At 39.6% G+C, this 16,810-nt stretch overlaps 1 protein-coding gene and 1 long non-coding RNA gene across 2 annotated transcripts in view; both read left to right on the top strand.

Annotated features, from left to right (window-relative positions):
- Positions 1-16,810, top strand: part of LOC310872691 (plasminogen-like) — a gene marked incomplete at its 3' end in the record, with an annotated part of 198,382 nt that overhangs the window by 111,362 nt on the left and 70,210 nt on the right. The gene's annotated exons all lie outside the window — the stretch shown is intronic.
- Positions 3,048-6,150, top strand: LOC310872507. Its single transcript, XR_014570400.1, has 3 exons — positions 3,048-3,082; positions 4,344-4,374; positions 5,405-6,150. It is a non-coding gene; the product is annotated as an uncharacterized lncRNA (long non-coding RNA).

Below are 16,810 nucleotides of genomic sequence, written 5' to 3'. Positions count from 1 at the left end.
AGTACTTGCATAGGATATTCAAATCTAGGTAATTAGATAATTACACATCAAGGTGAAATTAAACATTATTGTACTGACAGTCAGTATTATGTATGGTAGTGTTTGATATACAAGCTCCTAGAGTGAATGGAGGCCAGGCCATACATGGTCTGAATGGTCTCTATGAATGGTCTGAATGGTCTCTACATGGTCTTGTATAGCGAAATGGTGTTACAATACAAGACCACACATGATTATGTTCATAGTTGGAAGCATATCAGGTTTTTATGTAAAGAGGTGGGTAAAATTGGTTGTCAGCTCCACAAGCTAGATGGCAAATTCATCAAATGATTAATCTGTAATTCATCTGAAAATGATATATTTGATGTTTAACGTCAACTTGTTTAATACCGTTGTCAAGTTCTAGCTCTTATTGTGGATTACCGGTAGACGGCCAGCAGGTGGCAGCAATGCATAAATAATCAGAATGCTGTCATTTGAACTATTTTAATGCAATTATGTACACCTTATAGTCTCAATGTCCCGCAGTTTTAACAGGTAATGTACGGTTTATTTGAACAATCCAGTAGTATAAAGTATACGTATTTATTTAACCTTGAATTCATTAAGTTCAGCATGCTATGTACTAAAGATAAAAATAAAGAAATGAGAGCTCAAAGATGTTTTGCTTTTCAAAAATATATACAGTGGTGGAAAATAACTAAGTACATTTACCAATGTACTGTAGGTGTAGGCTTATTACAATTTTGAGGTAATTTGTACTATTTCCAATAAATAGGCCTGTACTTTTACTTCCACTGCAGTACATCTCAGATCCCAATATTGTATTTCTACTGCATTTATTTGACCGTGAGTACTTTCTACCTTTGACAGTATGTTAAGTACATTTTGATACCAATACGAGTGCACTTTTATTGAGGTAGCCTATATTTTGAATTCCGGACTTTTTTACTGAAACAGAATAGTTCAGTAACGGTAGTAATTTTGGATTATTATTGATATTCAATAATAAAACGTAGTACTTTTTCAACCATTATGTCTTAATAAAATAATTGTAATTATCTTGAATCCAGAGATCTGGATAACCTTCCCACATCCAACATTAAAATGTAATCTTTACATTTTATCAAAGAGACATAAATATATAGTAAGAGACACTAGCGTTGAGTCATGACTCCCATTGTAACAATGAAATGCGGAAGTGCTCAATCTAACTCAATGGGATAGTTCCAGCCAGAGGAGCAATGCAGCGAGATCAAACCGTGCCTACTCTACACGCTGACACTCACTTCCTCTTCCGAAATAGGTAGGTCGCGCTGTGATCATACACTACAGGTTATTTCAATTTATTAACTAAATGCACAAATTGCGTTTACACCTGTTCATCACTCTGTTAAACAACACACCGCGGCACCATTACGTGCCTTTATGCGTTCGTTTATTTACGTTTTAATCATGCTATCGGGCTATGTTGGCCAGGCTAATTTATGTGCTAACATAAAGCTATAGTGAACAGGCTAGGAAGCTATTAGGCCCGAGCGCTTACCGCATTGCCCGAAGAAGTTTACTGTTTTTTTGTAGCTATCTAACCGCTATGATTTGCTATTAACACCGCTGGAATCTATCGTGAAATCATGAATGTTGTATTTTGAACGTGCTGTGCGTCCGTCAGTCAGTTTCTATGAACTTATTACACAATTCGTCATTTGTTGTACAGAAATAGTGTAGCCAGCTAATTTAAGCTACTTCAATCATACACTGAAGCCTATATGTTGCATTACATTAGTGATAGCTGTGACTTTGTAGATATTTGTTGGCATGATGCTTAAAAACAACATTGTGGTTTGAGATCAATCTAACCTTTTCCTGTCCTCCTTCCCCCCCTCTCCCCTGGTGACTACTAACTTTACGTAAGTAAAGTAAGCCGATGTATTTTTTGTGTGAGCTGAAACATAATAATCGTTAATTTAATAATTATCTTCATGGTGTCATGTTGTCTTTTATTGGCTTAACAATTACGTTACTTTGCTGAAACATTATTATTATTATTATTAATAAAGTATAGCTTGCATCACGGCTAGTTGACAAGAGCTTGTAGATAAGCTATTTTCGATTTGGCTGTTTTCTATTTACTTTGACACATACTTTGAAACAATTTTGCTTTTGGTACTATAAGTATATTTATGCCAATACTTTTCTATTGTATGGCCATGCAAAATAATACTGGTCATTTTTAGTAGGTGGGGATTTATTTTATTTTATTCATTCGTGGGAAGGATGGGTAGCAAGATTATTATCTTTTTTGTCCTAGGGCAATGATGGATATGCTTTAAAAAAAATAACTTCTTTGCCTGAGTAAGTCCCTGAGAACGCGTTTCTCAGGCCAGGTGGCCCATTAGAGCAGGTGCCCTAATTATGGATATTAACAATACAATTTATTAATACCTTATATTTCATATTGTGAGCTTGTGGAACCGTTCAGTGTTGCCAAGTCTAGTCATTATAAGCTACTTTCGACTTGTTTATCTGTAAAGTTTCTTTAAAATATTGGTGGTCCTTGAGATGAAAATGTTTAAGAACCACTGCTCTAAAACAACATTGGACAATGATGTTTGACAGTCAGCACTGTCTATAGTTGCAATATTTTTCGGATTTTCTGTCTTTATCTGGCCTGTTAACCTTTTCATAGGCCTGGTTGCTTGTTTCTCTCTGTCACGAAATGTGGCAACCGTCAAAGCACGTCCCTAGACTAGAGTTTGTTTTGATGCATGAATGATGGCACCATGATCTGCGTTAGGGTCCGCGGAGGCGCGGACCCCCACGCAGACTATCGCGGACCCCCCCCGCGGAACTCCGCGCCGAGCAAACGCAGACCATCGGTCGAATTCTGACTTTTTTTTTTTTTTTTTTTTCACCAAATGCCAATAAATGTCAACCAATATTTTGCTCGGCCTATTAAAGTGAAAGTATGACTACCGGTATACTTTTTACTTCATATTGTACACAAACAACTGATTAATTTTTGCATGTTATGTCCTTCATTCTGCAGTTTAAACTACATCCTGACCCTACCTACACCTGAGTAAGTATTTACTGTATCAGCTTAATGCTGTCCCATCTGTGTGTTCAGACTGGCAGGCAAATCCAGCCTGAATCAGATCTGTGCCACATCCAGATTTAAATCTGTTTTGTATAAATAAGTCAAAACTTTAGGCAATAATGACAACAATCATACCCACCAATTCGTATAATATATAAGCCTCTACCAACAGTAGATATGTCACTTTGTGGTAAATGTGCAATCTAAAGTAGCCTAAACGAAAAACTACTAGGCCTATTTGCTATGAATAAATACAACTTCTTCTAATTCATTGTTATATTATAATGACAAAAAAAATAATTCAATATATATATGTGAAATGGTTCTATAAGTAGGATTTTATTTCTGTCTATAAACATGCTCTACCAAACTGCTGAATTGTCTGTCAGTGATAAAAGGCAGTGATGCCAAGATAATACATTGACCATTTTTTAATGTAGAACAAGGAATCTAAATCATTCAGTAGAGCATGTTAACAGAACATTCTTTGACCATTGTTATGTTTTGCTGTATCAAGCTAGATTATCATGTTCAGTAACATCTCTGAGTTTATGTGCAAAAAAACTTGTAAAGCATGGTATGTGAATCCACAGTGCCATCTAGTGGATGTTGTTTGCATAATCCACCTCAACCAAATATAAATGACTCAATTGGCTTTAGTCCAGTTTCAGCATTTTCAATGATTATTTAGTATTCTACGTCTCTAGGAGATGAACTAGGTCACTAAGTGTGAAAATATGTTGTCAGGAACATGTTTTTATTTTCTTTTTTTTAAGCAGATATGTATGCTCATTGCTATTTTCAAATAGCCAAATAATATATGTATGTTGAAGTGCTTACATTGATTTAGATGCTACATTAACTATTTTAGCTGGGAACCCCCTCAAGGAACCCTGGGTGTTTCCACCCCACTTTGAGAACCATTGCCATAAATGACCACCTGTCAACCTACTGTATCTTACAGTGGTCCTCACTAATCCTCATAAGATGACACCATTTCTGTCTACCCACTCTGTGTCTCAGAGGATATGGTCCTTTAAATTGGACCAGAATGATTAAATGCAAGCTGTTACAATGTAAGCCCTTTAGTTAGAAATGTGCAGGGACCTTTACTCTGTATATTGCGGTGATGTGCAACGTTCTGGGATGGGAGCAATTACCCACATGAAAAAAATAATGGATAAAGTATGGATGTACTGAGATAAATGTTCATTGGTGATTGTCTCTACTTTTCATTCTGCAGACAAAGCTGGTTGCTGTTGAGTTACTCTTGAGTAAGTATTAGTTAAAAACACTGACAATATATTGACAAGTTCAAGTTGAATATAAGACTTGAATATAAGCACTAACGGTACAGGAAGTGATATTACACACACACCTTTAACAAACATGTTAACCACTTAAGCCCTGTATGGTTAATAAAAATAGCAGATCGACAAGCTCACAACGTGACATGTGGAATTGTAGATTTATAGCTTTAGATATAGCTTATTTTTTTAAATACTTGTTTATGGTGGAGGGGGCAGATGTTTTAGTTGGGGACCCTTTGACAGACTAGGACCAGGAGACAAAGGGCCGATTCATACTCCTATTTTAGAGCCGAATAAAAGTCGGTTCGGCGCTGTAGAGCCTACAATGTGACGTCATTTGAGGTTTGGGGGGGGGGGGGGGGGGGGTACCGTCCTAAAGTCGGCTCTTCGGTGCTACTGAAAATTTATGACGAGCCGAAATCATTTCGGCACTACAGCGCCGAAACAGCGGTAAAATAGGAGTATGAATCGGCCCAAAGTGGTGACCTTCTGATAACCAGATGGCCATGTTGTGAGCTTGTAGAACTGCTATTTGCAGCACACACTGCTGTTGTACGATGGAACACACATTATACTTTAAATATTGAATACTATGGTTGATGTAATTAGCAATTGCATATTCTATACAGTACAGTAACTGACTACATAAGGCTTATTAATCCTGTGGGGAAGATTCAGAACAGCTAGCCAAATTGCTGCAAATAAACATTGTAATAACTAGGGTTGACCTGATCAGGTGATCGGAAATCTGCTCCAATCATGATTTTCAAAAGATCAGATTTTTAATTGTAAATCTCAAAGAAAGATGTATAAGCAATGAGATTTTGTAAACTGTTTATGCTAGCAAGGTTCGTGTTGTAACTTTATATATTCCAGGAGAGGTGGAGTTAGTTGCTTTAGCAAACAACACGAGGTTTCTTCCCGACAGCAGCGTTATGCATTTATGTTACTGATATACTTGTATAAATGTGACTATGAATATTCTTTCTTTCAGGTAAACCTTGCGCAGTGAACCCTGGGTTCCAGTGGATCCTGTTTTTCTCTTAATCCAACACCCCAAACCCTGCTATCTCCCTGCCTCTCTGTCTTTTGTCTCTACCTTTTCTCTCTCTCGCCCAGAGAAGTCTCAGAGTTGGGAGCAACTCTGAGAGATCTTGCTCTGCTCCCTTAAGCAATCCCTTATACGCAACCCTAAACGCAACTTGATACAAGTTTTGATGCAACCCTGAAACGCAACTTGATACAACTTTTGATGCAACCCTGATATGAAACTTGATACAACTTTTGATGCAACCCTGATATGAAACCTTGAAACCTTGGATACAGCTTTTTGAGACATTTGTATTGCCACACCTTTGAGCCATCTTTGTTTATTCACCTTTTGTTTTGGTTAAACATCCATCCACCTAAACACCATTTCCATATTCCTGAGTGATAGTTTATACATACCGTATACATTCATTGTTTGAAATAATTTGTTTCTGGCTATCAACTATCTGGATCCGAACGCAGCCTCAACTCGATCAGCTTGGTGTCTGCACTCTACATACTGAACCAGGACCGGACTGCGTACTGGACCAGGATCATCAAAGCAAACACATTTCACAAACTGTTTAGAAATACTCTTAACATTAGTACAGTGTATACTCCTAGCAAGGCCAACCTCTCTTTATTGTTCAGCTTCTTTATACATTGTATAGTAAAATATACTTGAGTAAAAGTAAATGTATGGTAGTTCAATAGGCTTGTTTAGAATTCTGTTTGATAGTTAAGCTATTTGCAGCTCTGACAAGTGGACCTGTGACCTTCACTCTATTGAACAGCGGTCCATCAACTGAAGTAGCCTAACTGCTATATTAAGTGTATACATTAGGCTACCAAGATAATTCTCCTAATCATCACTATATTGTTAAGCCATCACTGAATATTTAATCAGCACTACTTGAAGGTTTGTTGCTTGTGCTAACATTTGAGAAACATTTCATTGGTTCAAAACAAAACTGTCATTTCCACATTCCCAAGTATACATTTGTATCTTTGATCAAATACTAAATCTACAAAGGTAGTGTTCATATCTATATTAACTGTCTATACTGCCTTATAGATACACTGATTTAATTATTGACTGGTATTTGTCTGGGCACTAATCCTTAACATTGCGTTAAATGCAGCCCGTCTTTTTTAAATTAATTGCAAACTTGACCACATTTCCTCTTTTGAACAGTTCTTTAAACTAAACTGCTTATTAAGTCAAACTGTAATACAGTTGTAGCCTACATTGTTTATAAGTTGAGATAAAGTGGACGTGTGAGAAATCACTTGCTTCTGTTTGGTACTATAGTGAATGTCCCTCAGTGATTGAGATTGCATTGTGGTTTTCAGTAGCTCACATCTGGTATATTACGTAGAATTCTGCGAAACTACAGTTGACGTCTGGTCCTATATTACAATTGTTTCATAATTTTCTGGGTGTCTATATAACAAGTTGCTAGAGAACTATAGCCTACTGTATCAATCACATTCTCTGAATATATTTGTGAATATCGTAGTCCCTATTAAGTTACCATAAAAACATTGCAAAGCACAAACGTTTACGCATTATTTAAGGTTTACCAGTGTGACAAATAGCCTACAAGAACAAAACGTTACCATGCCGAGGAAAGGGAAAAGAAGTCAAGCAACAAAACAACGATGGGTGAAGTTGAAATTATCTGACGATGTGATACCAGGTCAACAAATGCATGTTCCCCACAGCTGCAATGATGTGAAACCGATGTACTACACTGATGCTGTCAAACAGGTTAGTCACAGTGAAGTTGGACATCTGTCGGGGACATCTCATATTCAACTCAAAGGCCAATCTGACGAGACAAGAGTTAAAGCATCCCATAGTCAAAACAGCACTAAATACAATGTATTTTCCAGGAATAAGCAGTGTGCCTGTAGTTCTATAACATTTCTGGCATTCCTTCATGAGGAAGAACACATTACAACAGCAAACCTGGACCTTGTATTGCAAAAGGGCGACCGCATGTACACAAAGGTCAAGTGTCAGTTAGATGCAAAAGTAAAGAAAACAGCCGATCTACAAGCTCACGAAGGGGGACAGTTACCTAAAACAAAGAATAAAGTTGATCATACTCATCTAGCTACAGATGAACTACCGGACAAAGTGTCTGCCCGCGTCGATGACTACCAGTACCATGTAACAAAGCATCTTTCCCAGTATGGAACCTTAGGAGACCCTCCATCTCATTATGCAGAAGAGTACCTAGATCTAGAAGCAGGACTTAGCTGTTTGTTAACAGAGGTGAACTATGCATTGCTGGTAATGAGTGGTTTAGTAATTGCTGTGTTCAGGACCAGATCAGGAAAATTTGGTTTATTTGACCCACACTCTAGACGGCCTGATGGATTACCATATACTGAAGATACTCAACACTTAGGCACTGCTGTAATGATTACATTCACAACATTGAAAGATATGATTAACAGGATTATTGAGTGCCACCTGATGTTTGAGACGTTACCAACATGCAAGTATGAACTCATGCCTGTAGGATTTCACAGTGACAACCTGGATAACAGTCATGCTGCTATTGCCGACTCCATTGACCTGTCACCACAAGCTGGAATAGAAATTCCAACAACATCAAACACAGATGTCTACAGCACACACCATGCAAACAGGCAGGCTAAACATTCATTGTCAGAAATGTCTGATGTGGTTGTAGAACAATGTACAGAATATCAAACGAGCAAGTGTATTGATGACAGTGCTGTATCACCTATGAGCGAGCAGAAGGATGCTAAAGTGCATTGCCATAAAGACTGTTTATCTAAGAATTTGACACATTGGCTTAAAAAGCGTTTAGGACCCATGGGTGAGCAGGAGCTTAAGGAGCGTTTTTCTGACAACATCACATACTGTGTTAAGGATACAATTGTGACAGCACGTCAACAAATACAATGTGCTCCCCACAGCAATAAAACACCATTACAGAAGATGTATTACACTGATGCTGTCAAACAGGTGTGTAAAGTTAGACATGTGCCAGGAACGTCATACCGTATTCAACACAAAGGCCAATCTGATGAGACACGTCTTGCAGCATCCCATAGTCAAAACAGCAGTGATTACAATGTATTTTCCAGGAATAAGCAGTGTGCCTGTAGTTCTCTAACATTTCTGGCAATCCTTCATGAGAAAGAAGACATTACAGCAGAAAACCTGGACCTTGTATTGCAAAAGGGCGACACCATGTACACAGAGGTCAAGCAACAGTTGGATGCAGAAGTCAGAAAAACATCCGATCTACAAGCTCACGAAGGGGAACAGTTACCTACAAAGAATAAAATTGCTCATACTCATCTAGCTACAGATGAACTGCCGGGAAAAGTTTCTGCCCTCGACCATGACTACCACGTAACACAGCATGTTCGCCGGTACGGTACATTCGGAGACCCTCCATCTAATTATGCAGAAGAGTACCTAGATCTAGAAGCAGGACTCAGCTGTTTGTTAACAGAGGTGAACTATGCATTGCTGGTAATGAGTGGTTTAGTAATTGCTGTGTTCAGGAACAGATCAGGAAAATATGGGTTTTTTGACCCACACTCTAGAAGGCCTGATGGACTACCATATAATGAAGAAACTCAACACTTAGGCACTGCTGTAATGCTTACATTCACAACATTGAAAGATATGATTAACAGGATTATTCTGTGCCACCTGATGTTTGAGACGTTACCAACATGCACGTATGAACTCATGCCTGTAGGATTTCACAGTGACAACCTGGATAACAGTCATGTTACTATTGCCGACTCCATTGACCTGTCACCACAAGCTGGAATAGAAATTCCAACAACATCAAACACAGATGTTTCTCACAATGTCACAGCAGGTCAACAAATACAATGTGCACCCTACAGCAATAAAACACCATTACAGAACATGTCTTCCACTGATGCTGTCAAACATGTGCCAGGAACATCTAACCGTATTCAACACAAAGGCCATTCTGATGAGACAAGTGTTGCAGCATCCCATAGTCAAAACAGCACTAAATACCTTGTCTTTTCCAGGAATAAGCAGTGTGCCTGTAGTTCTCTAATTTTTCTGGCATTCCTTCATGAGGAAGAACACATTACAACAGCAAACCTGGACCGTGTATTGCAAAAAGGCGACACCATGTACACAAAGGTCAAGCGTCAGTTAGATGCAAAAGTCAGAAAAACAGCCGATCTACAAGCTCACAAAGGGGGACAGTTGCCTAAAACAAAGAATAAAAGTGCTCATACTCATCTAGCTACAGATGAACTACCGGACAAAGTGTCTGCCCGCGACCATGACTACCATGTAACAAAGCATCATGATCTTTCCCAGTATGGGACCTTTGGAGACCCTCCATCTCATTATGCAGAAGAGTGCCTAAATCTAGAAGCAGGACTTAGCTGTTTGCTAAAAGACGTGAACTATGCATTGCTGGTAATGAGTGGTTTAGTAATTGCTGTGTTCAGGAACAGATCAGGACAATTTGGTTTCTTTGACCCACATTCTAGAAGGCCTGATGGATTTCCATGTCTTGAATATTATCAACACTTAGGCACTGCTGTAATGCTTACATTCACAAAGTTGAAAGATATGATTAACAGGATTATTGAGTGCCAACTGGTGTTTGAGACGTTACCAACATGCACGTATGAACTCATGCCTGTAGGATTTCACAGTGACAACCTGGATAACAGTCATGTTACTATTGCCGACTCCATTGACCTGTCACCACGAGCTGGAATAGAAATTCCAACAACATCAAACACAGATGTCTACAGCACAAACAGGCAGGCTAAACATTCATTGTCAGAAATGTCTGATGGGATTGCAGAACAGTATTTTCACACCGGCAATATTGAGTGTACTGATAACAGTGCTTTATTATCACCTATGACTGAACCGGAGGTTGACATAACGTCTGCTGTTGATCATCAACATTGTAATGTCACTTGCAATCAATTATCAAGTGCAGATTTTGAAACCCCACACACTAACTTAACTCACACTGAAGCCTCTCAAAGTATGACTTCCTGTAAGTTTGTGACTGAACAATCTTTCAAATTCACAATGAGCAAGGACCAGATAGCACACATGTCAAAATTGCCCAAAGGGCTAAGACGAAAATTTATGAGGACTTGTGAAAAACTTGCATTACCAAAAACTGGCTTAAAGCAACAAAAAACAATACAGAGAAAGGAAACCAAATACTTGAAACAAAGGACTTTGTATGCTAAATGCGAATTGTATAGACTAAGAAAAAAGTTGTATATTAACAAGCGTTTTTCAAATGATAGTGCATTTAAAATGAAACATATGCAAACAATGAAACAAATCAGTCAGCACAGGTACACAAATTATCATGAATTTAGACTCAGAAAGAAACAAAACATTCAACACAGATACAAAAATGATCATGAATTTAGACTCAGACATATTGTAATCATGAAACGAATCAATCAACACAGATACAAAAATGATCATGAATTTAGACTCAGAAAGAAACAAAACATTCAACACAGATACAAAAATGATCATGAATTTAGACTCAGAAAGAAACAAAACATTCAACACAGATACAAAAATGATCATGAATTTAGACTCAGACATATTGAAATCATGAAACGAATCAATCAACACAGATACAAAAATGACCCAGATTTCAGACGGCTTCATTTACAGAAATGTAATGCTAATTTTTATAAAAGATATCACAGTGAAGCAGCATATAGACTCTTTCATAAGATGCGTTGCACACGGAAAATAATACAACAATACAGACAAGAAGATGCACTACGTGCACAAAGATGTAACATTGAAATGCAACAAGCCATATCTGCTTTTAGAACAAGCATACAAGATGGCCCCACTAATGTCTGCACAGTATGCCATAGAGCATTGTTTCCAGATCGAGTAAAGCACTGCAATAGGACAGACTACGTAAAAAATCCAGATGTGGTGTCTGCTTGCTTGACAGGAAAATATGTTCATGTTTGCAATGATGTATGCAGAGAACCACAACATTGCACAGTACCCAATGAGAGGAAGCAAGAATGGATCTGTCCCACCTGCCATGACTATCTTAAGAGAGGGCACATGCCACCACTTGCTATGGCTAATAATTTGGAGCTGGTAGAAATCCCCCCTGAATTGTCTGATCTTAACATATTGGAGAGGCATATTTCATCCAAGTTCCTAACATTTGCTAAAATCATACCTCTTCCCAAAGGCCAGCAGAGATCACTATGCGGTAATGTAGTATGTGTGCCATCTGAAGTAGAGGCGACTATCAATGCTTTACCCAGACTTAGAAGTGAGTCTCAAGTGATGAGAGTAAAGTTGAAGAGACGATTGCACTACAAAGGACATCAATTGTTCCAGACTGTCACTTGGTCTAAAATTTTAAAGGCATTGCACACTTTAAAACAAATTCACCCCGAGTATAAGGACATAACTATCAGAGATGAGGCCGAATTGTGTGACCCGACAATTAACGACGAGGAAGAAGGTGACAATCAAATTGATGATATCATGGAAGATGATGAGTATGATGATGATGCATTGACGGACATTGACAGGTGTGAGCAAAATGCACTGAATCAGCCACACGATAGTCTTGGTGAGGAACAACATATCGATATCCTGCCTCGTAATGACAATCAACAGCAGGAGCACTCAAACGATACAGAACAAGAGGGTGAACAGCCAACTGGCGGCATTGCCCTCGAATCTTGTCTACAGCCACTTGACATTGCAGACCAGCTATTAGCGTTCAGTGAAGGAATTTACTGTATTGCGCCTGCTGAAGGTAATAAGCCGGTCAACTTTTTCAGAACACCTAAGCTTGAGTCTATGGCATTCCCAGTGCAATTTCCCACTAGTGTAAACACATTTGATGATGCAAGACCCATTAGGTTAACACCCAGCAGTTATTTTAAATCAAGGCTTACCTCTGTAGATAGTCGTTTTGCCAGAGATACAAATTATTTGTTCTTTTCACAATTCGTAACAGAAATACATTTGGCTACTTCCAGTATGTCAATACAACTACGTAAAGGAAAGCCTATGACACGAGATGGACGCAAAATAACCTCCAGGATGCTGCAAGACAAACACGAGGTTCAAAAACTGGTGCGAAACAAAGAGGCAATCAGATTCATGCAGCCACTGAGAGGAACCCCTGCCTATTGGGAGAAAACAACCAGAGATCTGTTTGCTACCATCAGACAATTAGGAAAACCGACTTGGTTTGGTACTGCTTCTGCTGCAGAGATGAGATGGCCTCAGGTGATTGAAGCAATTAAGAAACAACAAGGTGAACAGGTTAATTTTGAAGACCTTGACTGGGCAACAAAGTGTGAAATATTACGAAGCAATCCGGTTACAACAATGCGCATGTTTGATAAACGTGTTGATGAATTATTCAAACTGTTTCTGAGTGCTGCGCAGCCACTTGGCAAGCTTGTAGATTACTGGTATCGTTTAGAGTTTCAGGGGCGTGGTTCGCCTCACATTCACTGTCTGTTATGGATAGAGGGTGCACCCGTGTATGATGAGGACTCTGATGAGACTGTGTGCAATTTTATTGACAAGTACGTTACAGCCCGGTTGCCTGACCCAAATACTGAGCCGGAACTATACAGAAAGGTTAAAGACCTTCAGACACACAGCAGAAATCACTCCAAATCATGTCACAAAAACAACAAACCTGGCTGCCGATATGGATTTCCTAAACCCCCTGCAAGTGAGACCATGATAACGAGACCTACAGATCCTAAGCAGTTCAGTGCAGCTAAGACGAAGCTTAAACCAGTGGTTGAGTTACTGAACGACCCTCAAACTGAATCTCTGGATTTACCACAGCTACTGGCTACATGTAATTTAAGCATGGAAGAGTATACAGAATGTCTCGAATCACTGACCAGCTCCAATAAGGTTATACTGAAACGTGATCCAAAGGCATGCATGGTGAACGCATACAATCCTTATATTCTTGATGCCTGGGATGCCAATATTGATATCCAGTACATTCTGAATGCATACTCGTGTATCATGTACATCACAGCCTACGTCACCAAAGCTGAGCACGGGATGAGCGAGTATCTCAAAACAATGATTGAAAACTCAAATCAAGACAATGCCAACATAGACGAACGTGGGGAAATGATGCAAGTAATGCAGGCGTACACCAAAATGAGAGAGGTCAGCGCTCAGGAGTGTGTAACTCGTGTATGTGGTATAAAAATGAAGAGGTCTTCACGCAGTATCCGTTTCATACCAACAGATGACAATAGACTGAAAATGAGTTATCCCCAATCACGCTTGGAGAACACTATACCAGACTCAGAAGATGTGTGGATGACGGGGTTAATTGAAAAATACCATGCTAGACCTGAACGACCAGACTTTGAGGTGATGTGCTTGGCTGATTTTTCTTCCACTTGCAATATTGTCTATGGCAGGCAGAAAGTCATAGCTAAAGATGTTGTGCCTCTACTTAATGAGATGGGATTTGTGAAGAAAAGAACAAAGGGGAAACCTGCCATCATCAGATATTACCACTCCTCAGAGGAAAAGAATCCTGAGGGATATTTTGGCACACTACTCAAACTGTACCTCCCACATCGCTCAGAGTCGCAGCTGAAAAGTGACAACTTTCAAACATACCAGTCCTTCTTGCATAGCGCCTGTGTTCAGCTACCTGGTTCAAACCAACTCCAGCCAGTATTTCTCATTGTCAAGGAAAACAAATATAAATATGAAAAACACAGTGAAGAGATCCAGAGTGCCATCGACGAATATGAGCAGAACGGGCCCATGCAAGATGAATGGTGTAATCTGGCTCCTGAATCTGAACTGGAGAGGTTGGAATGTATCGCAGAACGCGAAACACAACATTTGGATGACCAACATGAACAAGAAGATGTCCCAGACTATAGCGTTGAGTCTGAAGCTACAACAGCTGCATCGATGATACAAACCTTTCAGATAGACCCTGTAGTATTACGCCAAATGTATCAAGGTCTGAACCAGAAGCAAGCATGCATATTCTACACAGTTAGAGACTGGTGCATGAAGCGTGTTTGTAATCTACCCTCAGAGCAATTTTTCTGGTATATAAATGGTGGTGCTGGAACAGGGAAGTCACATCTAATCAAATGCATCTATTCAGAGGCATCCAAGATATTGTCCAGACTCGAGAGAAACCGTGAGGAAACTGACATATCGCAGCCTACTGTTCTGTTAACCGCATTCACCGGTACGGCAGCTTTCAACATTTTAGGCAAAACGTTGCATTCCATCTTTAAGCTACCAAGATCCATTCAACTTCCATTCCCAGGACTTGGCAACAAACTGGATGAAGTGCGAGCAGAGCTTTCAAATGCTGAAATTATTGTCATTGATGAAGTGTCCATGGTCTCAAAGACTCTCTTTGCCTATGTAGATGCCAGACTAAAACAAATCAAAGGAAGTCAAAACCCTTTTGGAGGAATGTCAGTACTCGCTGTTGGAGACTTCCATCAGCTTCCACCAATTTCACAGGCTAAACCTCTCTGTGTCTATGAATCATGTCAGATAGACCTTTGGCGCGACCAATTTCAGATGATCACATTGACAGAGATCATGCGTCAGAAGGATGACATCGCTTATGCTGAGACGTTGAACAGGATCCGTGTGAAACTAAAGTCAGATACCTTGTCTGAACCAGACAGAGATTTGCTTTCACAAGCCATCACCGAACCAGCACTTTGCCCAAATGATGTACTTCACATCTTTCCTACTAATAAGGAGGTCAATGAACACAACGCAAAAACGTTAGCTCTGCTTCATTCTGATGTCACAAACATTGATGCAGATGACTATAGAAAGGACAGATTTTCAGGAAGAATGGCCAGACAAGCAAAACCATGTCGTGGAACCAAGAACGACTTACCAGACACACTACAAGTTGCTATGGGTGCTCGCGTTATGCTCACCAGAAACATTGATGTGGACGATGGACTTGTGAACGGCACATTTGGTAAAATTGCCCGAATAGTTACCTGTGAAAAAGATGGTGCTATATATACAAAGATGCTTGGGCTTGAGCTGGACAATACAAATGCAGGACAGAGGCACCGTCATAAAACACCCGGAGGACCTGATAATGTTGTGTACATAGAGAGGATGGAGGAAAAGCTGAAGCACGCAGTACGCAGACAGTTTCCCATGAAGCTCGCATTTGCCTGTACAATACACAAAGTGCAAGGCATGACAACCTCTACTGCTGTAGTGTCCCTAAAAAAGATTTTTGAACCCGGTATGGCTTACGTAGCTCTCAGCAGAGTAACCTCTCTCAGTGGAATGCACATCATTGGTATGGATGAGTCTAAAATCTATGCCAACCCTGAAATCACTGCAGGCCTCGAGAGCATGACCCAAGTCAGCTTTGAGGACATAATGCCACTTGCTCACAGCACGCAAACACTGAACACGCCTGACACTCTCACCATCATCCATCATAACACAGAAGGACTGGCACCTCATATCAGTGACATTAAGAGTCATCATGAGCTGGGTCTAGCAGATGTGTTGTGTCTCACGGAAACTCACCTGCAAGGATCATTTGTTGCTGAGAGTCTCCATTTGGAAGGCTACAGTATGTTCAAGCGGAACAGACACGTGTCCTACACTAACAATTCTTGCATGGCCAACAGTAACGGGGGTGGAGTTGCTGTATATGTGAAAAACAACATTCAAGCCCGTGAGAAGCAGTACATACATAATGTAACTGACCTGGAGTTTGTGGTTGTCAAAGTTGAAGCCCCAGTGAATGCATTGATTGCTGCTGTGTACAGACCTCCAAACTACGGTGTTAATCAATTCCTCCCAAACCTGAAAAGCCTCTTGGACTCTTTAGAGATCATGGATCATCACCCAATCATTGTGTGTGCAGACTTCAATGAAAATTTGCTGTCCAGCGGAACGCATGCAATATTTGATCTGTTTGAATCCAGAGGATATGCACAGCTAATCGCAACTGCGACCACTGAAAAGAACACACTGTTGGACCACATTTTCATCTCTCGACCACAGCATTGTGTCCAGTCAGGTGTATTACGAACCTATCACAGTTACCACAACCCTGTATACTGTGTAATAACCTCTAACGTGTCTCAGTAGAGTAACAATTATCAAACGATATCAACTTGTATTGTGAAATCTTAAATCTGTATTGTGAAATCTTACAGTGCAATATTTAAAAGTCTTTCATTTTATATGTCAAATTATGTGCTACTGACCACCAATTTACTGTTGGCATTATGAACAATCAATTTAAAGCTATTTCAGGTGAATAATCTGCAC

Source organism: Protomyctophum parallelum (assembly GCF_964188405.1).
Source record: "Protomyctophum parallelum genome assembly, chromosome: 15".
In the NCBI taxonomy this organism is placed as follows: domain Eukaryota; kingdom Metazoa; phylum Chordata; class Actinopteri; order Myctophiformes; family Myctophidae; genus Protomyctophum; species Protomyctophum parallelum.
This window is presented reverse-complemented; position numbering and strand designations above follow the sequence as displayed.